This window comes from Mchenga conophoros, linkage group LG6 (assembly GCF_057382185.1).
Source record: "Mchenga conophoros isolate Kocher_MC1m ecotype Shallow Benthic linkage group LG6, M_conophoros_male_GT1.1, whole genome shotgun sequence".
NCBI lineage: Eukaryota > Metazoa > Chordata > Actinopteri > Cichliformes > Cichlidae > Mchenga > Mchenga conophoros.
In genome coordinates, this window is record NC_140531.1 from 34,991,466 (window position 1) to 35,012,465 (window position 21,000).

Here is a 21,000-nt window from a genome sequence, read left to right on the forward strand (position 1 = left end):
GTACAAGCCAATAAGCTAATCGTGCCCTCGTTATGTGAACGTCTTGATAGTGTGACCAGTTACCATGAATAGTTTTTATGGCTGTAACAACATTTAAGTTATATAACGCTGCTGTTGTAGAAAGGGTCACTGCTGAACCAGAAGGCCAGACTGTAAACCTTTATGCAAGTTTACAAAGGGCATTTTGAAATGTAGTTATCTAGTACTAGATTGTTTCCTCTTTTAAATACGTCTGACTGACTAGCAAATTGCTTGTTTTTTAAAAACCTGTCTAACTCTCCGCTTGTGAAGTTTACACCCTGCGACTTCTTTTTTATCAGTGTGCCATGTTGTAATTAACGTCTTTACAACTGAGAGCAATGGTGATGACCAAACTGCAAAAAGAAGATCCAAGTTGTATAGAATCATATAGAAGGTCACAGGTTACTAATAGACCTGTCTTTTCTTCAACAGACATTTTGACTTGTCATAATAGAAAAAGCACAGGTGTTACTCATAGCAGTAATCACAGCTGTTCAACTGAAGCATCCCTGTCAGCCTCAGCAGTGTGATGGTGAGCCAGCATGAGAGCTGAAATAGAAAAAGCGAAATGTAATTCAGTCATCACTGAATTTTAGCGCTCTCTAACTCAGCTTATCTGATTTATTTTTTTAAGATGGCTCATTAATATTGCTAATAGCTACTGAGCTACTGAAATACATCTTTTCTGAAAAAAAGAAAACTTGTTATGAGCTTCAATTTACATACTAATACAAGCACGTGGGGTTTCCCTTGTTCTTTCTTCATTTCTAATGCTCTCTCCTTCACTGCTTTGCAGCGATCTGCCTCGCACTCTGATCTCGACCAGGATTACGTCCAAGGAGCTCACCCCTACCACACACAATTACCGCACTGGGCTAAACATACCGCCCACAAGGTACAGTATCCATCAAAGGCCTTCCATACTCTCCCCAACGCTCGTTCCCTGTGATGCCTTTCTCTCTCCATTATTACTATATCTCATTCACACACTCTGCCTGTCTGCCTCTTCCACTAGAGTCAGGTGATATGAGATAAGAGCTTCCATTTCATGAGATAGGAAAGACAATAAAATGGCATCATTGTCAGTGAGGAAATGCATGTTGAATTTATATGTGTTGTTTCTCCAAAACAAATATAATAAATGTGCAAAAAGTTGACAAGACAGAGTCAGATAGAGGCAGCAGACAGCCAGCAACGGTGGTCCAAACCAGCTCAGAGTGTGTGAAAGGTGTTGATTTAGCTGTAGGAAGGAGGATTAAATGGCTCATTGGTGGAGCTAGGAGGGGAGAAGGTGCGAAGCGATCGGCCCTCCCTCTCTCCTGGTTTCTCTTTCTCTCCCTCCCTCGTTCTCCCTCCCTCTGCCAGGAGAAAAGGCCATTGGGGCTGAACAAACAAATCACATGGCCATGAAACACTACTCACCACTGCTGCTCTGGGACTTCATTCAGACAGCATTTTACTGGTCTCTGCAGTGTGCTCGTACACACATCCAAAAAGACGAACATACACGCGCATGCATGCAAACACACACTCTTCTGACTCCCCCCATCAACATGACAGTGGTTTTACAAGTCCCCATAGTGTGAGGTCTCTTATTCCCCAAGTAGCACTAGAACAACATCAGCAGTAAAAGCAGAGGGAAAAGCGGAAGGAAGGACAATTCAACTACTGAACTGCTGGTGCTCAGCATTGCAGGGAGAGTTGTCAATAAAGCTCATAAAAAAGGTTGTGAAAGTTGTAACTGTGTTTTGTAATGGGAAGTTGGTGTCAACTCCCTTTAAAGTTATGGCCCATTTAAGGAGAAGTGTGCTTAAATGTGACAAGGATGCACCTTGCAGGAGATCTAAAATTGATGGGGAAAACTGAAAATGGTCGTTAGTTTTGGAGCTGCAGTCGTGTTTGTGCGCGTGTGGTTTTGGAGGGTGTGTGGCATGACAACCTGCCGGTAACAGAAACCTTAGGCTGGCATTTTCTTTTTAAAAATGAAACTTTCACTTTCATGTTCGCTCCCTCGCCCCTCGGTTAGCCACTAAATGTCACTCTCCCCTCTTTAAAACAAACAAAGCCAGTTGAGTCTAGCATTAGCTGCTATTTGAAATGGCTCAGAGCCTTTAGAAGGAGCCCCTACAATCCTTTAAAAAGTGTATCATGCACAAAACGCACACCAACACCCCATTAGTTTTAAAAATCAGATGGAAAATATCAGAGAAAATCTCTGACTTGACTGGATAATCACAGCCGCTGGATATTAAAGGCCTGCCATGGTATTATGGAGGGATGTGGGAGAGGCTGAGGGAGACACAGATAGTGGTAGACCAAGAGAGAGCAACAGTGGGAGAGAGAGACAGGGAGCAAAGGCCATAGACTTTGGTTTTGAGCTACATTAAATACCATCTACCTCCAAACCACGCATGACATGGAGCTATCGCCAAAGATACGTCTTCAGTGTCAAACTGTCATAACATAATCACAAGCCGCTTAACTGAGCTCTACTGCCATTTTTTAAGAAAATGCAAAAAGCAACTGATCAGTTGATCTTTGGAGCTGTGGAAAGCTTAAAGCATGCTATTTTATAACTATTATTTTTTAAGTTGATGTGATTTTTCTATTAGCTCCTTTTTAGCTCCTGTCCACTTGAACATAGGTTTAGGGCTGCCACAGTGCACCGTAATGATGCTCTGCAACTTTACGGTGCCTCTGCAGTTTGCATATTCTGCTCCTAAAAACATTTTTCAAAGGCTAAAAGATCCTTTCATCACTCAAGCTTACTGTATCTCACAGAAGACAGCCAATAAAAACAATCTGTGTGGTCAGTTCGTTGATTCATGAGTTCAGTGAATGCAGTAAGCAACATATTAAAACATTTTTAGACCTTATAAGTTGTGGATAGCTGCTGGGTGCCAAAGATTGGAAGAGTAAATTCAATCATTTCATGAAGTTTATAAAAAGTTAGATGGTAAAAATGAATGAATTTAAAAAAAATGCAAAGGTTTTCCATGATAAAGTTAAATTAAACACTGATAAAAGCTACTTGCCTCATAGTGTGTAACACACATTGATCTAACTTACATAAGCAGGCTGAAGCCAAAATTTACAATGTTGCTGCAACATTGTGCCATTTTCTCTTTCATCCTCATGAATAGTGTTTTATCATATGAATGGTGACTTTGTCTTATTGGAGAAACTCATTTATCTAGAGAAATGGCCTAACTATTGGCTTGCAGTCTGCAATATAGTATTTGACTGATGACAAGATATTAAGACAGATTAAGCATAATTTTCAAGAGAGGAATATTAATGTGTTTTTTCCACTTTGCAATGCCATGAATTATGCATAATTTCAGTCCAACATTATAATTGTATCGATAGTTATAGATTAATAAGTTATGCAAATTTGCCACAATAGAAACAGTGCCTACATAACCTTACATGAGCTTCACAAACATATACATCATAGGTCCTCTCCCATCCTTAAACAAGTAACATCATAACCCTTCCACATTAAGATTTGTAATTCATCTTAGTCTCTATATTATTTTACCTTTCTGCCCAGAAAATTGTACAACAAACAAATAATGAATTGGAAGTAATTAGAATTGCTAATTTCATCTAGGGTCAAATTTTCTATCAGTTTATCTTTACAGGTGAAAATTTGGCACAGAATAATTAGTGCTGATTCTGAAAACGAAATCTAGACAGTATGAAATTAACTTCAATTAGCCTTACATTACTTGTTAAGGACAGTATTACTCAGCCTGTGAGAGCAACTGCTGCTTGTCAAGTCTGAGAAAATAACCCAGATGAAGTCATAGTGATGTCATCTCGATTATCTCAGATACAAGACATGAGACCGGAGCTTGAATGAAATGGGTGTTGAAAGATGAGTTGCATTGTGGGAAGTGTAGGTTTTATTACTGGGTGAATTACATGAAAATTGGTGTAGAGGTGGAGAATTCAATTTTGGTAATGATATGAGTCACTTTCTTTAAAACTGCAAGATATAGCATTGGCCTTGGTAAAGGAATGCCTTTGTATTTTATTTACCACTCACATTATTATACTTATTATTAATGTAGGCATCCTTCCTTATGCATAAAAACATAAAATAACATCTAGTCTATGATTAATTATCTTCTGCATGGCTAATGTGGAAAATACATGGGCAGAACTTATATTATGGTGACAGGGAGTTCTGCCTTAATGCTACAAAAATGAATTTTGCACCGCTGTTCTCTCAGGGTTTAAGGTGTTTGTCAAATCTCTGTCTCTACTGGGACACAGTCTGACATCTGTAATGCATTTTTCTGTTCTTTTTGCATGATTAAGCAAACTTGGCATGCAGGTGCTACCCAATGGACTGCACCAGTACAATATTCCCAGAACAAATTAAAGTAGCTGTCGTATGGATCACTCTCTCGCTCTCTCTTTCTCTCGCTCTCTCTCAAACACACACAAACACATGGACACGTGGACTCAAAGACACGCATGCACGCACACGCACACACACACAGACACGCACACACACACACACAGGCAGACAAACAAACACACACAGAAGAAAACAAAACCAACCCAAAACAAGCACAGCCGATCTCAAATCACAGGAGAATGGCAGATATCAAACAACTGAGATTCATGAAACAGCTAATCTCTCAAACTTGAATGCTTGCGTCTAGAGAGAGCCTTAGTTTCACAGAATAATGTCTGCTGTGATGTTGGTACATCTGTGCCATGGGCCCACTTACTACAGTAACAGCAAAACTGAGGCGGTGCAGCAAATCCTCTACCCAAATCCACTGCCTCCTGCTCTAAGAGTAATGATCAAGGGGCCTCAAGTGACATCACTAATGCACTAACTAGTTTCAGTCCTCGGCAGTCTCATCACTTATTCAGATGGACCCAGAGAGAGAGAAAGAGACAGATATAGAGAGAAGGAGAGAGAGGTGACAAGCACTTCACACTCTCAATTACGCAGTGGAGCTCATCACTTGGCAATCTGTCCCAATCGCTTTAATTGGCTTGTAATATTGCCTCTGATCTTGTCGCCCAATTAACAGGCCTGTCTGGCAGTAAGACTGGGAAGCCAGCGAGCATGCGATGCCTGCGGATCTGTGCCATATGGAACAGAACCACTGATTGGCCACTGATAAGACATTGCTTCGCCCCTCTCACACCAAGCCATTGTTTGACAGGGGTGGGTGTATATGCCTGTGTGCGAGGGGGCAAATTATGGCAGTAATTTAATACGGATAAGGATGATTCCTTTGTGACGAGGGCACTTGCCAGAAGCATTATTTGTAAGTTGATCTAAGAGAACAGATTATTATTACAAACAGTCACACGTTATATAAACGTATGTAGCTTGATGGTTTCAAAACTGTTGAAGAACACCACAGTTAAAGATGCAGTTTTAAAGCTTGATCTGTGGTGACAAGAAGATTAACAACAGGTTTCTCCATCCTCTTATGAGCACAGTTTTTGTCTTTTTGTCTGCTTAAAGTTCTTTGCTTTGAACTAATTTTCTCAATGATATGAATATTTCAACAGACTATATTTTCTTTTTAATATATAAGCACATTACATATGCCGACTGCTTTAAATTGACAAATTTAACTGAAAGAACTGTTAGAGGGGAAGAACGAGTAATTGTTAGACCTCATAGGTAATGTATTTTTATAGTTTCTAATTAGTCATCAGATAACGATTAGTTAAAAAAAAGCCTGAGCCTATAGCAGTGTCACTTAATTCAGGCTTAACCACAAAAGGAAAGTTTTAAGCCTCCTCTTAAAAATAGAACATTTGTTTTTCATAAAAATCTGTCTCCCAAATCTCATCTGGGAGCAGTTTCCAGAAGTGATTAAATTACATTAATTCAATTTAATTGAATATAATTAAAAAATAAGGAACTAATCAGAAACTACTTGATAAGTGATGAATGTTAGCAAGTACCTTTTAGATGATTTCAACGGTCCATAAATGAGAAGAAAACCTTTTTAAACTCTGACCTCTTTCTTGTTGAGAATCTAAAATAATCCAGTAGAGAGAGATTGAGAGGGTCAGAGGTTCAGATGATAAAAGTGAGTTAACTAGCAAGTTAGTAAAGAAATCATTCGCCCTGTCATTGCTCACGTTCACTCGGGTTAGTATTAAATGCCTTACAGTAATGTGGCTAAAACCATTTTTCATTCAGAGATATAAAGTGGTAGCAGCAGAATGCAATCTCTCACACGGCATAATCTCTATCAGCTACATCCGTCTTACCCTGAGGACTTGGGGACATAATATTCTGCAAAGATCATGCAAGTTAAATCACTGTGGTGCCTTTGATTTCACAGTCCAAGGTGTTTAACTTTCAACTACACTGCCAGCTTAGCAGAGCACAAGCTACAGAGGCTTGGCCCTGGCTAGTGCCCCAGTGCCAGGGTAGTATCCCTGAACACTGAGCACTTGGCAAGAAACACACTTGACAACAGTACATGGCATGAAACCCAGCCTGGTTTTGCAAAGCTTCACATAAGAAGAGGACATGGGAGAGAAAGGGGAGGAGAGAAAAAGAAACAAGAGAGGAAAGATGAGATTCAAAGGGGAAAAAAAATCTATGGAAGTGATAAAAAGGAAAGAAAGACAAATCAGACGAGGAAAAAAGAGACAAGGAGGGAGAAGATGAGCCTGCATGGCCTTGTCTCTGTGTCCATTGCTGCTATTTTCCCATTAACAGGGCCCCACATCTGTTTCTCTCATTCCAGCCACACTTTAAGGTCCCTGAAGGTGCAGTTAAATTAGAGCCAGCACGAGTTTATAAATGTAAAATCCTCCAATAATCTGGAGCTGACATGACCCCTAATCTTCTTGCTCTAGTCAGCAGGATGAAGAGTACTAACTAAGGCTCTGACAGCACCAACATGTGTTTTAGTCACAATACTTTAAAGAGGAACATGCAGACATGAGGGGTTTTATGGAGGAACAAGCTCTTATTTGTGCACCTTCAGCATGGTTGAGACACGTGGATGGGTGGGTCAGGTATTTATTTGTGGTGTTTCATTGCTGTTAAATAGTGTAAAACAATAATTTGTCTCCAGGTTACACTAAGAACAGCATTTTATTTTTTATGTTCCTCGCTGCTTTTTTTGCAATATATAAATCAATTGTGGATATTAAAATCTTTCAAGATCATGGCTAAACCCAGTGGGGATAGAAACAGCGTATTAAGGACAGATAGAATAAAAAAGACAGAAAACCCACATCTTTCAGTTCCAAAGGAGGGGGTTTCACTAAACTAGCCTGTCTAATGCAATTAATCTAATTGGATCCAGCGTAAAGTGACAAATTACTACCTTTCACTCTAGGGAGTAAGAGGGAAGCTCTGGAGAAGGATGTAGGCAAGCATACCTTTGTAGTTAATGTTATATCTTCTAATTCCATCTTAAACCTTATGTCAACCTAAATTGCTGAAAAAAAACAACTGCCTATCAGATTGAAACAATTTGTCTTTATTCATTATGACCTGTTCAAACATCTGTTAATTTTGGTATCGACTTGGTGTTGGGCAACAAATAAGAGCAGAAGCTAATATTTTTGCGTGAAATTTGTGTTTTGAGGAAAATCAATTGATACAATAAGTTATTCTTGGGAAAGGCTAAATATCAAGCATTAGTTGTATTTGATTTGTATTCACTGACTGATCATTACATAAATTCATTTTGCCTCACTCAACCTTGCAGTCGCAGTATCGATATCAGAAGGTCTGCCCTATTTGCCTGGATCTGCATGCATTTACACTTGACATTTGAGTTTTTGATTTAATCTGAGAACATATGCACATGAACTCTGCATATTTCAGTGAAATTGTGTTAATGCGTGCCCTTTTCTATAACCTTGATTACTTGCTTTGGTATCAAAAACCTTTTTGTGGACATTGATTTCTGCCTGGGGCCATACTACTGAACCTGGAGCAGCATATCTCAGCGGATATAATGAACTTAAAGAAAGCTAGCTATTACTGGCACCTCTGACATTTTGACATTATCAAATGCCTTGGTTAAAACGCACATATGGAACAAAAATACAGGGTGATATACATATAATTTGCATTGCATTTCCATAAGTGATGAGAAGTTGAGCATCATTCCTCTTGGTTTGCCGATGTTAATTGTGGAGCATCAAGTAAAAGTTTGACTTGGTTTTAACCTTGCCTTTGTCTAGTCCTCCTAAAGTATTTATGTAAAGTAGGGACCATGTTTTTTTTAGTTTTTTTTAAGGAGACATTTGCTATCGGCTGTGAAATTCCGCATTTGCGCAATTCCACTTACCCATGGTAACTATGCACCTCGACAAATAATTGCTCTAAATTGTGACCTGTGAACTGCAGATCCTGTGAAAAAACAGAGGTGGGAACTCTACCGTTTCTCTCCCAGGGCAGGTACTAACGTGCCCCAAATGAAAACTACAGTGATCCAAAAATGCATCTCATGCTGGTCCACTTGAATCACTCATCTTAGTTTTCCCTTCGCTGCTTTTTCTCTTTAGCCCTTTCGCTTTTTCTCTATACTTCTTTCTTCATCCTTCTCCTCTTTCTCTGTCAAAGTCCATCCCCCCCCCCCCTCTGTCACCTTCACTCCAAGCTCTGTCCTCCTCCCTTTTTTTCTCTTTCTGTCTGGAGAGGAAACGGTGGCCATTAAACGTGTCTGCTGGGGTCTGGGGGTCTGGAGAACAACCGTCACATTGTGTGACCCCGCCTTGGACCCCAGACGGACTAATGAATAAGGGTAACCCCCCCACCCCCCTACCTCTTTCTCCATCCTCACCCCTCCACCCACTCTCCCCTTCATGCCAGACCCCTGGTAGGTAATTCCCCCACTTCTTTCACAGGGTCCCAGACATCTCCCGCGGCCTTTGACTGAGGGCTTATCTTTTCAGAGGGAAATGTGTGTCATTTGGGGTTTAAGGAAAAAGCAAAACAAAAACACTGTCACTACTATACAGTTCAAACCCCTCCCCAAACCCTCAGCCCTGCGTTTCTTTCCCTCCACTTGCAAAACTTGCAAGGTCTGGAAGGAGGCTTAAGGAAATAGTGTGAGACATCTACAGTGTCTTCAATTATCTTAAGCAATATGTAAATAGGTGAAGAGACAGTACTGAGATTATATAGAACTGGCAAAGTCTGATGAGGTGAACAAATGGCTCGGTGGAAAACAGGATTATTCCAACACTGAGGGACTAATATATTACTGAGATGGATTCAAAACCTGTTTGTTCTCTAAAACTACTGTACAGCCAAGCAAAACACATTGGAAATAAAATAAGCTCATTGTATTAGGAATATATAGCAAACACTTCTAAAAAGTCTGTTAAAACCATTATCTATTTTCCGAAGATTACAATTGTTATTGTGTCATTTTTAATGCTCTACATCTCATCATTTGTGCACTGACAAAATCCACAGCCCCGAAAAAAGAAAATGGACTGTCTTTTTGTTCCGAGACACCTACACTAGCAGCAGTCCCTTCAGTAATCACATGAATAACACAAAGCACTGGTGCTCCTCTGAAAAGCAACCATGTATCCCTAGGAGATTTAACAATGGTGACATGTGTAAGCTCAACGCATACAAAATATTGCTCCACTGCTCTATCTCTTTCTCTGTTCTCCTACCCCTTTTCTTCTTCCTCTTCTGTCATGTTTGTTCTACGCAGCGCCTGCCCACAGCACATCTTAACATCATTTCACAATACTCAGCAATTCAGAGTCGTCTCATTATTAGTATTTCTTTAGTAGCTTTGTAGCTAAAATACTTGCACTTACGGCTAATGTATTCTGCACACTAAGACTGACTGCAGCTATCAAAGGACTTGCCTGAACAGCAGTAATAACTGGAAAATTATTTCTGATAGCCTGAAACAATCTTCCAAATCATCACAGAACTTTATTAAAATAATATCAAATCAAATTAGCCAGCGTCCCCCTGTAATGAATTAAGTAAAGGGTTATGCCAGCATTAATCCCATCATGCTTGGAGGCATGGGGGCGGTGGGAGCGTTTAATAAACCAGTCAGCCCCTTCAAGCAGTGGGGCTAGCTTTGGATCTACCATCCACCCTGATGCCTGCACTGAAGGGGGAAACACATCAAAAGACTTCCTCACTCTTCTCTCCCCTTCCTTTCTTTCTCTTTTTTCTTCATTTCCCCTCCAACTATCTCCATCCCTGCCTGTGTCTTTCTAAATAATCTGACGCTTTTTTTCCTCTTCCAATGCTCCGTTGTGCCGGTGGCTGAGATTATTCATAAGGGGGTGAATCTTGGTGGAATCTCAGAAGGCTGGTGATAAGTGGTGGAGCCCACTGGGACATCTTGGCCTGTCCTCCCAGTGCAGTCTTTTCTTCCAAGCCGCCACAGAGAGAGAGGAGTGAGACTAAATCAAATAGGTCACTCTTCAGGCATGCAAAGACAGAGGTATTTTGGATATAACTGTGGCCAGATATAACTGAATAGCTCAGAAGAGAATATACTGTGACTGTTGCTTGTACTCAAGTTTCTATTTGCCGCCTCAAAATAGCTTTTTAGGCTACAAGTCACTTTCACCCATTCACACACATGTTCATCCCTACGGTGATGGACACACTGTGGGCAATTTAGGGTTCAGTATTTTGCCCAAAGACATTCGGGCAATGCTCAAATGTAGCCATTGCCCAAGAAATGTCAATTAATTATCGAATTATGGAACATTTTGTATTTGAAGATTGTCTTTTGAAAGTTGTTATCAAGTTGTTAAAGTCTGACTAGGAGACAATGCTGAAAAAAATAATAGTCAGATAATCCAAAAGGTTTTAAAAATGTAACTTTACATCCCAGTTTTCAGGTTTCACTTCCATTCTAGTTTACTCTATTGGCCTTTCAAGATTATTGTAGCTTTATAAAAGCAACTATTCTGCCATTAAAATATATTTATATATATTTGTTAGGTTACAATAAAACATCAGTACTAAGTGGAACCAAAATGTCCATCCTTCTATCCGTGCATTTTTCTTTCTTATTCCCAAGGCTGGGTCTCAGGAGCAGCAGCCTAACCAGAGTAGCCCACACCTATCTTTTCCAAGCCACCTCCTCCAGCTCATCTGGGGAAACAACAAAGCGCTCTGAGGCCAGCCGAGAGATTTAATCTCTCTCTCTAATGTGTCCTGGTTTAACTCTGGTACCTCAGGAACAGAACATACCTGGAACACCTCACCCAAGAGGTGCCCAAAAGCATCCTAATCAGTTCCCCAAACCACCTCAACTGACTCCTTTAAGTGGAGGAGCAGCACAGCTACTGACTGAATGACTGAACTTCTCACCCTATGAATAAAGCTGAACTAAGACACCCTTTGGAGAAAATGCATATCCACCGCTTGTATCTGTGATCTTATTCTTTCAGTTATTGCCCAAAGCTCATGGCCATAGGTGAAGGTATGGGCATAGATCAACACCTAAATCAACAGCTTTGCTTTTGCGGTCATCTCTCTCTTCACCACAACAGACAAGCACAGAGTGGACAAAAATATAAAATGTGTCATAAGCTGCCTTCATTTCAAATAAGACTGGTATCTCTTGAGAAAATCTTGTATTTCTTTGTCTGTCTTGCATCTCTTGGGATGTTCAGATTTATAAGAGATTTCTGTTTGATAACCAGCAAACTCCTTACTAGGATGAATGGTAAGCAGTAAAGAACACTGAACTAAATCAGATTTTGGGAAAAGCTAAGAAACAGTTCAGTGTGCCTCTCTGGTAGAAGATCCAAAAGTGCAGAGATCTTCTTGGTACCTTGAGTGCCTCTGACCAATTTCACAAGCCCGCTGTTCAGTCTGGTGTGCAATCAAATAATTGTACCAGACAAAGACTTCTTACTCGTATGCTAAATTTCTTTAAGCAAGGCGGAATAAATATGATTCCTGCTTGCTGAAGTCGGTATGTGATCCACCAAATTGTCCCACTGGAAGTTAGCCTGGGTAACTGTGTGTTGTTTGTCAAACTTGTAAAGTGTTTAACTTTGGTCTTGACTTCTTAACAGAAATGTCTGAAAAATCTGGCTCATTAACATACTTCTACCTTCTCTGACACTTTGTGGATGTTTCATATGTAATGAAAAAGTGACTGACTGTAAATACTGAAATGTCACTTTTTAACTCTACTACACTGTTTATACTTGTGTGACACACATAGTACCATGGTGGTACTTTGATTAATAGGGCCACTACCAGCAAAAAAACCAGTATGCCCTAGCTCTGGTAATTTCACCCACATTCATTCCTGAACTTACTATCTGCTCTATCTCTCTGTCTCTGAACCACTCACCCAAAACCATCACCGCTCTTTATGAAAGTTTTTGGACAGGATTCATGGGTCCTGTTGTTGCACAGCAGCAGAGGTCTGAGGGTGGGTCACCGTGTGCCATGCAGGCGGAGGTGAGATAGCATCTTCAGACGGTAGACGAAGTGAAGTTAGCTAATGTTTGTAGAGCACCGTCCTTGAGGCAGTGCAAAAGGCCCACAGACTAGCCAAATTTTTAAGGGCTATTCAGATTCTTTGCCTGCCTGAGAATATGTCAAGACATGCCTTGATATCGCTGCATCTTGGGAATTAGTCAGTGCATAGCTTCTGTGTGCATATGTCTTTGTGTATGCTTTGATAGGCATCATCGATAACCTTAACCCTCCTCTCCCCTTCCCCCCAACACAGCTCTGTTTCCATGTGGCTTCAATGTGTGAGAAAGTACGGGTGAGAGAGGGAGGGGTCACCGCGCTGTTTCCCCTCAGGAGCATTTGTCCTGTGCCATCTGGCACCTCATACGCATGGGCACAGGAGCAGGAGGAGACATGTGTATGTGTGTGTTTGTGTGTGTGTGACTTGCTATCTTGATATTTTCATTACGTTAAGTATCCTAACTTCACTTTGTACAACCAATCTCAACACATCACCATCAAGAACTTATATTCTCCTTTATTTATACTTATTTATTGTCCTTTTAACCTATGAAAAAAAACCCTCCTAACTTTGATGGTAAAGTTATAAATGCATGAAGAGCTCAATAGACGACCCCTCCTTACATTTTTTCTTCTTTACTAAATGCCTTTACTTTTACACTCTTGCTGTTACTCCATTATTCTGTCCTCATTTCCCACTTCTTGCATGCCACCATCTTACCCCTTTCCTTTCACATTACAGCCTTTTTTCTCCTCTGCATGTGATGCATAGCAACAGCTCGGCCGGCTGATGAGGGCCAGTAAGCGATAGCACCCAACCTTGACACCCCCAGCTGCAGTCCTCACATGCATGCACACACACAGAGGAGGGGAAAGGACTGGGGGCATTGCACTATGTAAAATAATCACAATGAATTTACATTCATTGTGCCATGGATTTGTTGCTATAATAAAGCTGGAGAAATCATGAATATTCACACACACTTTAAGCAATTATGATAATCGGCATTATTTTTTGCCTCACTGCTATCTGTCAGAGGAGGCGGCAGCAGAGGCGAGAAAAGTAGGTTGGGATAGTCTGCAGTTTTACACTCCTAAAATTATATTGCATTTTTCTTTTTCTGCTCATCCATTTCTTTTTCCTTCTTTGTCCTCCTTGCACTGCTTCTCGGTATCTTTCCTTCTCTATTCTTTTTGTATCCTCCTTTTCACCTCATTTTTTACTCTCTTCTTCTACGCTTGTTCTGTGCTAAAGTCCATTGTGTTGTACGAAGAGGAGGGGTAGGATCTCAGAGTGAGGATGGCCCCTGGGTGCTACAGAGCTGGCAGCAGAGTTGGTCTAATCTTCCGGGTCAGGCCTGGCGCTTTCATCTTCTCTCACTTGGAGCCCCTTGTGTTTGATGTGAACTTAGCCCAGGAATAACTGTTCCTTTCTTCTCAGCTAACCTGGCCCTGGAGTAGGGGAAAGCACTTTGTTGTTATCCTAGGAGCCAAACAATGCTGGAAGGAGTGCAGAAAACCTTAATGAAAGGCTTTTGATCCACACTGATATTAAAGCGAGAATCTTGAGAGACTGTGAGCGAGCAAAATAAAGAAAGTGCAGAAATCGCAGAAATCAGAATGTAAATTACATCAGTATGGCTAGATGGAATTTTTCTTTAATTCACATCCTTTGAAATTAATTATTTTAAATTTGCCTGCATTTGTTTCATGTTTGAGGGGACAAGAATAAAGGTGCAAGCTATATTATTTGCTGAAGTTAAATTAGCACAAGAAGCCTTGCAGGGTTTTAATGATTAATTTTCTCAGGTCTGCAGCAAGCAAACAATTTCTCTGCTTCTTGCTGTATCTGTGCCACATATGCCAAGACCAAAAGTGCTTTTTACTTTGTGTGTGTATATGCGTGCACATCATCATGGTTCACCAGTGAACCTCACAACGAATGTTCCCTTGAACCCATCACACTCAAAAAAATGAAACGTTGACTTTAATTAAAATTATTTTGTCAACAGGTTCCACGAAATTGAATTATGTTAGTTTAAAGCAAAAATCTTTAGTTCATCTAATTTAAAAAAACTACTTAAGATTAACAAGACATATTTAAGACTAACTAAATCAAGTTATGTTGTATGAACATAGATGATATATTTTCAGGTTAGATAGTTTAGATTAGTTACTTCAACACATTTCTTATTTGTGGCAGTAAAATGTTAAATTTAAGTTAGATTAATTCAAATATTATATTTTCAGCCACCTTGTGCTTTATTAATTAGTTTTACATAAATCTATTTTGTCAACAGGTTCCACACAAATGAATTAAGTACATCCAACTTATTTTTTAAAATTTCTTTTATTGCCAACACATTCAGTGAGCATTTGTGTAAACCCAGTCCAAAATAAAACACAACAGCTCATTAGGGTTAGTAATTAACAGTATGTAGACAGATGCAACATCAAGACTTTAAATTAAATGTCTGTATCTACCAGAAATAGAAGAAGAAAAAAAAAAACGCATTGAAGATCACATAACACATTGATAAGATGACACTTGAGTTATGCACATGTGATGCTAGTAAGGTCTGTGAGTGTTTTTTTCTTTTAGTGTCTAAAATGGATAGCAAAGTTGCTATTTGCAATGATTGCTTAGGGTCAGTCCAGTAACACAATGCCAATGAAGTGCTTTCCTTTAACAATGCAAAGTGAAGTGTCCACCTCAACAGCCACAATTAAAAAAAAATTTATGTAACAACAACAATAATAATAATAATAATAATAATAATAATAATAATAAATAGTCCACTGATATTAGCAATCAAAGAAAATTACATCACCATCCCAAATAAAACTTTAACAAAACATGCCAACATTATGGTCTAACAATAAAACAGCTTGTCAGCGTTCAGTTTTTTTGCAACAGCACAGCAGTAACCATTTAACACTTGCCACTGTCAACATTTATTTTACCAGTGTTTGGGCAAAAAACTTCAGATGTAAACATTTTAACATGGAAACAATTGTTCGTCTTTAAAAGTCCACAAAATATACATTCATCCTGCATTCCCAACTTGGATGATCTGATATCCTCGTGTTGGTGTTGTTCCCAGACCATCATGAAAATGTTGTTCCAGGTTCAACATTGCAAGTGACCAATCACATTGTTGTGACGTTATTCTTTTGCGCGCCAAGCCATTTGTGCATTTATGAAATTCCAATGTTACAAGGACAATATCAATTCTGCTTAATGTTTATTAAAGGGTTACGGTTAGGGTTAGGGTCAGTTGATCGGCGGACAGAGGCGGTTTCACGCAGCTTAAGTACAGTTTTTTGTTTTACGCCGTTTTTTCCCGAAGTTGCAAAAGTATGACGTCACAACATTCTGATTGGTCACTTGCAATGTTGATCCTGGAACAACATTTAGTATGATGATCTGGAAACAACACCAACACGAGGATATCAGATCAACCTCCTAACTTACCCTTATTTTTAGTATGTATTGCAATTACCTTTACAATGCACACAATGTAACACAAACTGAATATGAACATATTTCCACCTCATAACAATATGCCTTGAACGCTAATATACACACCACCCTTCAACATTTCTGGTGCAGTATCATCTCTCAATTAAATCCTTTAAATCTCAATACTTTTGATTGTCTCTTACTAGCCCCCCCACAACAGTAAAATCTCTCAAATTGTAGTAGTTTACAAACTTTTCAAAATGTTCTAAATTTCTCTTAAATGTAATTTTCCCGTTATCTGTCATTTACAAATTACCATTTTATTCCCATTCAGCCTCCGAAAAACTTCTGTCCATCTGACAGAACATTCATCATCCAAATTAAAGGTTGGCTTATTCATTCAGTGTATTCTTGAGCAACTGTACCTTGGTCAAGAGTCTGCTGACATACAGATGAAGGAAGAGCTTCTGAAGTACTTCAAAGAAAGCTTTCAGTCTTGAGGTTAACTGAGATTCAGTGCATATATCCCACCCATTAAGAGTGCACATGCAGAGGCCAGGTCTTCCAGGTCATGCAGGACACACTAGATGGTTATACCCACATCGGCTGGAGGAGTGCTGGCATCAGCTCTTTCGATGGTAAAGATAGCAAGGGTAATTTGTTCCAGCTCCCTCTGAACAGCTGTAGCTTAGACACAAAAACATAGAAAAATGGCATCCAGTTTTAAAAAAAGAAAGAAAAAGGGCCAAAGCTACCCTTTAATGACGTAAACACAATATTAGGAACATGCACCCCAGTGCGCCACTATTTCAGACTACAGATTCAACGATAAATATAAATAGTTTGGGTATACAAGAAGATTTCCCAAAACATTTAAACAGGTTCCATGCAAATTACAACAACAACAACAACATTACAACATGCAACAACATTAGTTATTCAAAATTTGGTTTAATACAGATAAAAAACAAAACTAAAATTACCAACCAATTATTCTTTGAAGAGGATGCTTGGGTCTTCATTCAGGTAAAAAGGTAGTGCCCTGAGGACACACTCCCTCCCCTTTTCAATAGTTTCCTTCTGTAGAGAGTGGCAGAGATACAGGAAGAGAAAACAGATATACTTTAGGATGACAGAAACTCACATTATACGCAAAATGAATGACATATCCACTGCACAGATAGACATGTACACAAGACCAACTAATCATCACATGGACATGAATAGTTAACCTGTTGGGCAGGGTTTCCACCACATTATATATGTCCATAATGGAGGTAAAGACAAACTAATACATCATCTCTTTTGCATTCAAAACATAACATAAAAACATTCACTTCTGGTTTAACCTAAATCGAGGGATCAGATTTTACATATGTTTAGGTAATTTAAATTTTCAACATTTTGAGTACCAAACTTTGTCTTGCTTAATATAAATGTAAGTGCACTGTGCAGCTACCATACACTAGCTGTTTAAATTTGAAAATGATCTTATTAGCCATAATATTTTGCTACCAACAGAATAACGCACCTGTGTGGCTGGGGCCAAAGTTTGTCTAATTTTCTTCCCTGCAACGCCTCCTTTTTTCTTGAAGACTTTTATGAGCTGGTCAGTGTATTGGTCAAGTTGTGTAAAAAGCCTTGGAACATGTGCAGCAGTAGTAATCCTCACATATTCTGCTTCCACCTGAAAATATGTCAACAAACACAACATACTGTACTGTAAATATACATACTATATGTACACATATACAAACTAAAACTAATGTAGTAAGACCTCATTAAAGCTATAATTTTAACACAAACATTTACACAAAATGCTAATGGAGCCATTACAGCTTTTATTGTTATTTATCAAGTTCCAAAAAATATTGATCACAGCTGATCTGAAAAGAATTTCATGCCTCAGGCCCTTGAACTGCAACCTTTACCATGGTTCAGATGTGGAGAAGAAATAACAGGGGCATGGGATGGGTCACAAAAGAAAACTTAACTTATAAAACAGTTTTGTTTTTAAAACTATAACAGTTCACATACCACATACAAGCTCAGCAATACCACATACACCACATCAGTATAGGAGGGAGCAGGTAAAGGCAGGATCTGAGATTTATAAAGTAAAACAAGAAATTCATTACTTAATTTCAAGAAGCAAATTATTGTTTGAATTACAACTAAATAAAATACTACTCAGAAGAAAAGCAAGAGATTGACACTGCCATGTGCTAACTTTCTATAGAAGCAATTATCACCAGGTCTGTCGACCTCCATTGTCTGTCCACTCATATGTCTTGAATAATTTTATTAAAAAAATTAAGTGTGTACTTTCACAAACTGTAATTTATAACTACATTGATATGTATAACTCCGCTAGGAAACATGCTGTATTTACAGACCATTTTTACATAATACAGATTACTGATAGAGCAGAACAATGGTGTCACAGTGGCTTTCGCCCTTGACTTTTTGGATTTTAAATGTCACTTTATGCTATCCTTGCTATCCTATTCGATATTTCCGACTCTCGGATTACAGAAAAGGAATCCCAAGAAAGCAAATGGAAAAATAACCCCTTGAAAGAATAACCCCATGAACCCCTGTAGCTAATCCCTTAATAAAACAAAAAACAATAAAAATGTTTCTTACACAGTCCACAAAATAAGCATGTCCAGGACCCAGTAAAACTAATGTAAAACAAGCGCACGCAAACGATATAACATGTCTTGTAAGACAAACGCAAAATATAACCATGCTGGACATATAGATACTACACAACATAGTCAAAGAAAAAAGTGGTCTTACCTCTCAAAGAAACAGTAGCTTGGCGCCAAAACAGCCTTTTTCAGTTAAATTTGAAGTCTTGCGCATGAGCAGGCACAAGCCGTGAAACCTTCTTGTTCTGCGCGGTTTCATTACAACTGTTTTTGCATTACTGCCACCTTGTGGATATACAAGGTATATCGATCCTAATTGACTTAACTTAAATGTTATGCGATCAAGTAACACATTAGTATTATGTACGTTGAATAATAGACACAATTACGTAGACTTGATTAGAAAAACATATGTTAACTTAACAAAAACATATATTTTAAGTAAAATGAAAATAAATAATTAATATACACTGAACAATCCACCTCATTCATTTTTTTGAGTGCAGGTGACCTAAGCCCTTGACGCTGTGACCTTTCTCTCATGGGCTGCAGGCCTAGGGACTGCTAAAAGTGCTTCTGGGCTAATTTAGTGCTCTCTGTTGAGCTACTAAACATAAACAACATTTCCCTAAAACTGGATCAACAGCAGTTTCACTTTTACTACAACATCATTTTTTCCACCTTTATCCTTCTTGAAAGAGTCAAAGTTAAACCTTTTCAACCTACAATTTGAAAATGAAGTTGAACCCAAAGGCCAAAAAAACAAGTCACAAACAAACCTTTCTTTTAGGAGGAAGGATATACACTTTGGTATTCGACATGCTTGCTGCCATGGTGATAGCCCAAACCTCTGTGCAACAGCAGCACATTAACCCCTCTTGACCCTCTATTCTCACCTGTGATAAAAGAGGAGGAAGAGAAGGAGGAGGTGCCCCCCTTTCCACCGCGCCGCACTTTCGAGTACCCGGGCACCAGCAGGCCCTTGAGAGCCCACAGTCATTAGGAGTGCTTTATTCTTGGAGAGGTAGGGAAAAAGAGAGAAGAGGAAAAAAGAGAGGAGGAAGAGAAGCATTGAGTCTGAAAGATAATATATGGTCAAGGCTGGAGACTTGTGGGCACTGGATGAAGAGAGGGTCGAGAAAGAAGCAATGCTTTTATTGAGAAACACCAAGCAAGCCAGCTGCTGTTGGGTTTTTGTTTGTCTTTCATTCTAAGTAAAGAAAGGTAGGGGAAAGAGCTATGGATAACTGGTCCTGGGCACTGACTTACATGCAGGACCGTGGACACAGGGTATAGTTTCAAATCCTTAGTTCCTCATCTCTCTTTAGCTAGCTCGTTTTGTCTGTTGAAAGTACAAAAAAAACCCCGTTCTCTTTCCTTGTGCGCTTGTAGTTTGAATGAATGTGAAGAAAAGATGAGACTACAAGGAACGCGTGTATGATTTGATAAATATTTCTGCTGCCTTTGCATTCATACAATCGTCTAACACGCACATAAGAGGGTAGCGTGCTGCAGCACTCTTCTGACAAAAAGGACTGGCTCCCTTCCATTGACTAACAGCATTGAGGGGCTAACCTTAACTTTCACTGAGAGCTAATCCCTCTGATAATCAATAATAAAGACTAGCTTTCATCTCAGCTGGCGTCTTGATAAAGTTGAGAGGCAATGAATGATTGAATAGTGGGAATGCGTTCGATGAGGCCCGGAGAAGTAATTGAGGAAAAAAATTAAATAAATAAATGCATCTCCCCAAAAATAACTGGGTAAAGCTTATGCACATCTGATGATATGATGAAAATAAATGAATAATGCATTGGCTATCAATGAGGGAGCAGAAGACGCATTGCTTCAGGCCATGGTTAAGCCTCTATTCATAAAGAGGAGACAGACACAAAGGCCCAAGGACTGTGGGAGTCCACCATCAGGGAGGGAGGAATGAGGACACACATTTTAAAAGCAGAAGTGTTTTTTCCTCCATGCAATGTCTCTTATTCTGTCATATTTCTTTTAATTAGATGTATTGCAAATATTATTTGTTTATGTTTGGATTAGCTTTAAGAAACCAGGATGTGGGAGTGAAGCCTCAGGATTATGGAGGCAAACACATGTTCAGGGCACCCCTTCATTGTCGTTCTCATCCCTTATCTGCAATTTCCAAACGCTCCTTTCACCTTGGCTGGATATTTTAATCGCCTTGTCCTTTGAAACAAGCATTTATAAAACTATATCTTTAATATATACCACTGTATTTTGCTGTTTATTTATTACATATGAATTGCTACTACGTTTAATATATCTGCTGTCAGGATAACTGTGCACCCAGTGCAGTATAAATTCCTTAAAATGCACAAACACACATAAAAATGCTGCACACTAAGAAGGATAAGTTGAAAGCATCACAGATTATT

General features: G+C 39.2%; 1 long non-coding RNA gene across 1 annotated transcript; it reads right to left on the reverse strand.

Moving 5' to 3' along the window:
- Window positions 1-14,806: 14,806 nt before the first annotated feature.
- On the reverse strand, window positions 14,807-19,092 carry LOC146573143 (uncharacterized). The gene is made up of 4 exons (XR_014892785.1): window positions 17,976-19,092; window positions 17,470-17,625; window positions 16,926-17,018; window positions 14,807-16,625 (listed from the first exon to the last, which is right to left on the reverse strand). It is a non-coding gene; the product is annotated as an uncharacterized LOC146573143 (long non-coding RNA).
- Between the last annotated feature and the right edge of the window lie 1,908 nt (window positions 19,093-21,000).